The sequence below is a fragment of the Syngnathus leptorhynchus genome, chromosome 1 (genome assembly GCF_054491065.1).
Source record: "Syngnathus leptorhynchus isolate UIUO chromosome 1, UIUO_Slep, whole genome shotgun sequence".
NCBI classification, from domain to species: Eukaryota; Metazoa; Chordata; class Actinopteri; order Syngnathiformes; family Syngnathidae; genus Syngnathus; species Syngnathus leptorhynchus.
The window spans coordinates 20800985-20807516 of record NC_141195.1 but is presented as its reverse complement, the minus strand read 5'-3'; the positions used below and the strand labels follow the sequence as shown (position 1 = coordinate 20807516).

Below are 6532 nucleotides of genomic sequence, written 5' to 3'. Positions count from 1 at the left end.
TGTGTGCATGTGAAAGGGTTGTCTATGTCTCCAGAGAGTGGCTGGTGACCAGTCTAAAGTACACCTCCCACACAACGGTCAAACTCAGCTGGCATGGACTCCAGCTCACCCATAACCTAAATGAGGAAAAGACCGATACATAGAGCATGAATAGATGAATGAACAGAGGACTTGGAGAAACCTGGGGATGGAAAAAGGGGAACAGATTATGAGTACACACCTGGTTGTGCAATCTCACGACACCTGCATTTGTCCCTCCCACCTAAGTGAACAGATGCTGTGTTAAGCACTATGTACAAACACCATAACAGTGCACTAATGCCTGCAAAAACATCTCCCTCACTGTCTCGGAACGTGGCCATGGCTTGTCAGCGTTTTTGTAGAGACTTTTTCACACACAAATACAATAAAGCCACCTCCAGGGATGTCAGGTGGGTAGCAAAGCTCTAATCCTCTTTCCATCTAAGCACATTTTAAACCAGAGGTAGGGAGAACTGGGAGACATAAGTTGTCCACCACTCCCTATCCTGTCTGCAAGCGTGTTTACACAGCATCAACATAAAGTGTGAGGATGGATTTTATTGTCTGCCAAGGTATGATGAGATGGAAAATGAATACATTTATGTGGTCTCGCCTGTCAAAAAAGTAAAGATCCCCGCCTATTTAACATACTATGTCTCTCTCTGGCTTCTCTAGCAGGCTTCTTGCTTGTCGTATGTCTGTGTGTGTTTGTGTATTACTGTGAAAAATGAATAAATATACACAGAAAAGAGGAGTTTATTGGGGGAAAGCCGAGACAAAAAGACATTCTTGCTAAGAACACAGGCCTCATTTAGGTTGGTGCAGGATTAGTCAAGCTGCACAAACCCTGGAATTAAAATGTAAATGAGGACAAGGATTTCAGCAGAAGGAGTGCAACAAGACAAGGATGAAGCAGCATGGGTAGTGATGGATGCGAACTATGCTATGCTGCTAAAGTTGATTCATCTTGTGGAGATGATGCTTATTAGTGAGACACATTTGGGTGTAAATATCCTGCGGTATCTCTATATCGATACGCTCACAAGTAATAATTGGGTATAGACTACGCTCCTAAAGTATTTTCATGATGTAATCACGATCCTGTTCTCATGGTTACAGTTTACTTAGAAAAACACTCTGCCAGCAAAGCATGCCTTTTAGTTACTGATTGTAAAAAAGCAGCAAGAGTATGGCCAATGCTGGTGACATCGCGAGTATTCGATACCTTGAAATATGGTTTGTTTTGGCCCGATACCTGTATCTGGTATTGTCAATTAATAGTGAAAGTCTTGTAGTGAAAGACGTTGAATTGAAACAGTTTAAGTAATAATAGATAATGAGCGAGCTTAAGAACACCGTTTAAAAACACTGTGAAATGTAATTATGATTTACTGAAGTTTAGGACAAACTAGAGAAAAAACCCCCGACATATTGTGATTTTTTTGTTAAGATAGAATAGTGGGTATGTGAAATCAACTGTATAACCACAGCAATAGGAGGTTATGACTTGTTTTGGTGCTTTCGGATGAGACAACTCAGCGAGTGGTGATTGTAATAGACATAAAAATATTTTTGATTTGGCCTATTATTTTCGTCAGTGGAAATTTACATCAAGGATGACTCTGATTGCTGTGCATCACAGATGGGCATTCAGCCAGCAGTAACAGCGGAAGATGAGAGGAAAAACAAAACTGCAGAAATGATGACAAACTATTAATTTAGCTGTCGAAGGCCTCGTCGAGACTAGTCAACCAATCTTGGCAGCCCTAAATGTCTGGGATTGCCCACCAATCATGTACGTTTTCCAGTGGACCTGTGATATGCTATATGCTGTATGTGTTTACCTTATCTTTACTTTTAACTAGATATGAATGCAGTAGGTTGTTAGAAGGATGGAATGGCTTGACTTTTGAGTGTATCAGCTTTGATGTGAAAAATTGACGAATTTATTGGGAATTACTGAATCCATCACTAGCTTGACATTGAGAAGGGCAGGTACCACCGAGGCAATAACATGATTTTTGTACTTACAATAGTCCAGCAGTGAAAAACTCTGTCAAATTAATCATCACAGCCAAAACTAAATACTAGCCTTAATCCCCACAAATACACAAATCTTGTTCACTGAACATTTAATGAATAAATCCATAATTTACATATTTTAAGTGTGGATAAACTTTGGAGAAGATGTTTTGAAACTCAATGGGCACATCAAATTTGAGGTCAAATGACATGATGGTAAAAAAAAAAGTGGAGGAAAATCAAGCTTGAAAGTGATCTCCACTACACTACGCCAAACTCTTTACTAAAGCAGTCAGAAATGAAAGATATATTTTTACAGCTCGATCGACAATATTCATAATATCCCCAAAATTCTCTTTTCTAATTCCTACCAATAACCACTTGATCAACCCTGTCATCAGTGTATCTAATGCACAATGCCAGAATATTGCAGCTAAATTTAGAACCAAAATAAAAAATAAAAAAAGAGTATCTTTTAGTCCATCGCCATTTTTAATTGATACAGCTGAAACTTTGGTTTATGTGAGGAAACACTGGACAATTTTGTCCTGTTTGATGCTAGTAATCGGAGATTTGGCTGTTTGAATTCTGCTCACTCTGAGTCATGTCCTTAGAAATCTTGGTGGAGTTATGGACTCAGACTTGAATTTCAACGGTCACATTAAAACCATTAAAGTCAGCCTACTACCACCTGAAGAACATATCAAAAATTTTAAGGCCTTATGTCTCAGCAAGATTTGGAAAAGCTTGTCCATGCTTTTGTTTTCAGTAGACTTGACAAGTGTAACGGGGTTTTAACAGGCCTTTCTAAAAAGTCAATCACATAGCTGCAGCTGATTCAAAATGCTGCCGCTCGAGTTCTCACTAAAAGCAAAAAAAAAATTTATAACACTCCAGTTCTGGGGTCCTTACACTGGCTTCCTGTCTGCCAAAGAACTAATTTTAAAATACTTTTACTGGTTTATAAAGCTCTGAATGCTCTCGGGCCCAAGTATATTTCTGACCTGCTGATCCCTTATCCATTAACCATCCAGACCTCTCAGATTGTCGAACTGAACAGGGAGAAGCAGCATTCAGCTTCTATGCTCCAAATATCTGGAACAAACTCCCAGAGACATGCAGGTCTGCTGCAACTCTCAATGTTTTCAAGTCAGAGCTGAAGACGTTTCTGTTTGGTGCTGCCTATTGGTGATTTTATTTTAAATTACACTGCACTGTAACTCCGTTACTGTGTTATTTACATTTTTACTGATTTTAATTTTAATCAATTGTTTTTTTTATTATTTTTATTTTTTTATTTAACTGTGCCCTGATGCTTTTAATGTTTTCTATTTCTTTGATGCCTTTCATGTTTTGTGTGAAGCACTTTGGATTGCATTATTGTTGAAATGTGCTATACAAATAAACTTGCCCTGCCTTGCCCTTGGGCAAGACACTTCACCCACGAGCCTCCATCCAAATAGGAGACAATGAAAGGTTTACCAGAAAACATCCAAACATGTTTCTTGGACGCAATTATACAAAATGTTGTAATCCCAGTCACGTTTGCAATCTTTATTGCTTGCAAATCCACCACATTCACTGTCAAATCTATCTTTTGCGCAACAGAGAATTACATTGTACGCTATTCATTCGCCGCAAGCATTCCAACGATTTTTGACAGAAAAGGTATGTCAGATGAGTCAACAGTCAAGACTTTTCTCAAGGAACCTTGCTTGTCAAATTACAAGATGCGAACACAAGCACACAAATACACTCACAATATTTCCTCAGCACGAGGTCACCACACCCAATCAAATGCACACAACAATCTGCACACACAGGCATGGCAGTCTGATAGGTTACTCAGTGTGTGATGACAGTATCGGATGCTCGTGTGATTGAGGTGACGGCGACAGATACAAGATGGGGCTTGTCAGCAGTTGTGAGTGACAGGAAGCTGAGATGGGGAGGGCAGCGTGAAAGACAGCTAAGTTCATGTCACGCCATCTCTCTGGCCGTCAATTTGTTTCACTCTCCTTTGCCATTCTGCTTTTTGTTCTTTTCTACCACTTTTTTGGGCTCCAAACCCAAATGTTTCTGCAACATTCGGGTTGTCGGGTGGATTAATTTCGCCTTATATCCACCTCACACACTGCACTGAGAGAAAACAATGAGAGAACCTTTAATAGGGTTTAGAGAACATGCACCCAATTTACTTTGGCACTGGGGGAGATTTTTTCTTGTGCACATGAGCTTGACAGCTGCTGCAAATGAGACAAAATCCCACACCACCAGCTCCAGGTCGCTCTCTCACTGATAAGGTGATGGTGCCATACTGCCCAAGTTGTATTGGTAGCACAGATACAAAGGCCATTTAAACAAGCATCACTTGATCATTGGTGTCTAACCCAGATGGAGAAAATAAAATACATTTTCAGGGTTACATCCTCATGTATGCATACACAAGAATTAGAATAATAACATATCAAAAACACGTTTCAATAAAATCCACTCACACAGATTGAGTGTAGTAGTAGATTTATTGCTGACTGGAGAACTTTCACTCTATTTTCTGTCTCTAGAATTAAAGTCCCAGTGTATGGCAGTAGTTACCAATACGTCTGGGAAGAGTTATGCACACTTCATCTGTCAGAATTTAATGTTTAATATTTTATTGTGATGCATATGTCATGAACTTCACCTACAACACGCAGGAAGACTGGGCTTCTTGCAACTCGAATCAACCAGGCTGAAAAACATAAACATCTTAAATACACCGACCCTTTGTGTTCCTAAACGTATTATTGAAAAACTTCACTTTTTTTTCTAGCACAATATTATTATTATTATTATTATTATTATTTATTTATTTTAGTTTTTTATTCATGACTTTGCATTTGAAGGCAAATCTGAAAGTGCACAATCCAGCAATAAAAGATAGAATGGAAAAATAAGAAATAAAAGTAGAAAGAATTGCAATAGAAATAGAAAAGAACAATCAAAGATGAAATCAGACAAAACCTGTCCAGGAAAGGCTTCCGCAAAATGAAAATGTTTAATCCCGTTTTAAAAGCATCCGTCTGTGGAGCCCTGAGGTGCCCAGGAAGAGCATTCCACAGACGGGGAGCAGTAACCTCGAAGGCCCTGTCACCCACGGTCTTGAGCTGGGCAGGCGCAGAAGATGCAACTGACGGAATGATCTGTGTGGGTTGAGGAGTTCAGTGAGCTAGGTGGGGGCTACACCGCGCAGACAGTGATGGGTGTGAAGGAGGATTTTGAATTTGATGCAGAGGTGAACAGGGAGCCAGTGCAGAGTGCGAAGGATGGGGGTGATGTGCTCGTGTTTACGCACTCTCATCAGGACCCAGCCAGCGCTATTTTTGACATATTGAAGCCCTTGTAGGCTTTTGCTCTGGATTCTGGTGAGACGCGTGTTACAGTAGTCCAACTTGGAGGAGACAAAGGCATGGACGAGCCTCTCCACAGCAGGATGGGAGAAAAATGGTAAAAAAGTAAAAAAAGTTTTTATTTTTCAAAACAAAAACAAAAAACATCTTCCATTTTGGCATGGTAAACATTTAACATAGGAGATAAATTTTTTTAGCAATATCACAGAGGTGAAAGAAGGAAGTTTTTTAAATGCGGTTGATATGATTGTCAAAGCTAAGATGGGTGTCAAACCATACCCCCAAATTAGTCACGTAGGGAGAGGACAAGTTGTGGCCAAGAATAGTGACGGAAGAAATGAAGGAGGAACGGAACTTATGAGTGTCTGTTTTGGAGTTATTGAGCTGTAGGAAGTTATCACTCTTCCCTGCCTTTATCTCCTCCAGGCAGGAGTCCAGTTGAGCGACAGAGGAAGAAAAAGTGGAGGGAGGGGGGCCTTGAGGTAGAGTTGTGTGTCGTCAAAGCAATGGAATTGTCGACCATGCCTGCTGACGACACGATGGAGGCGGAGCATGTAAATGGTGAAGACAACAGTGCGGGGGGTGGGACTTAGCATCCCCCAGGGCAATGATAGGTAGGTAGGTAGGTAGGTAGGTAGGTAGGTAGGTAGGTAGGTAGGTAGGTAGGTAGGTAGGCAGGTCCATGGTCAGTGACTGATGTTTGTAGTGGAGAAAGGAGCTGTAGATGACTGAGGGAGGTATAATCAACATTCTTGAAGTTTCTGAAGGCGATATGAGCGTGTTACAGCAGTACAGATATATTAGTAAAAACATTTAATAAAAACACAATAGCCGCATTATAGTATACAAAAGACAAAACAATTCTGATAATTGCCTCACAGTGAGTTTCTGAAAGTCTTCAGAGCAAAAGGTCAAAAGACATATTTCTAATACCTATGTACAAGTGCACATGCCCTATGAATGCACATACTATTCTCAGCCTTTTCTGCTTGGTTTGCTTCCTATCTTGTAAAAACAAAGACTGTGAGATGAGGGTCATCTTTTCTGACAGCAAGGGCAGCCAAGCCCTCTGAGGTTGTCATCCTCCACTGCTTTTAACG

General features: G+C 40.3%; 1 pseudogene; it reads right to left on the bottom strand.

The window, feature by feature from the left end:
• Positions 1-2727: 2727 nt before the first annotated feature.
• On the bottom strand, positions 2728-6028 carry LOC147062620 (uncharacterized; annotated as a pseudogene).
• Positions 6029-6532: the final 504 nt, after the last annotated feature.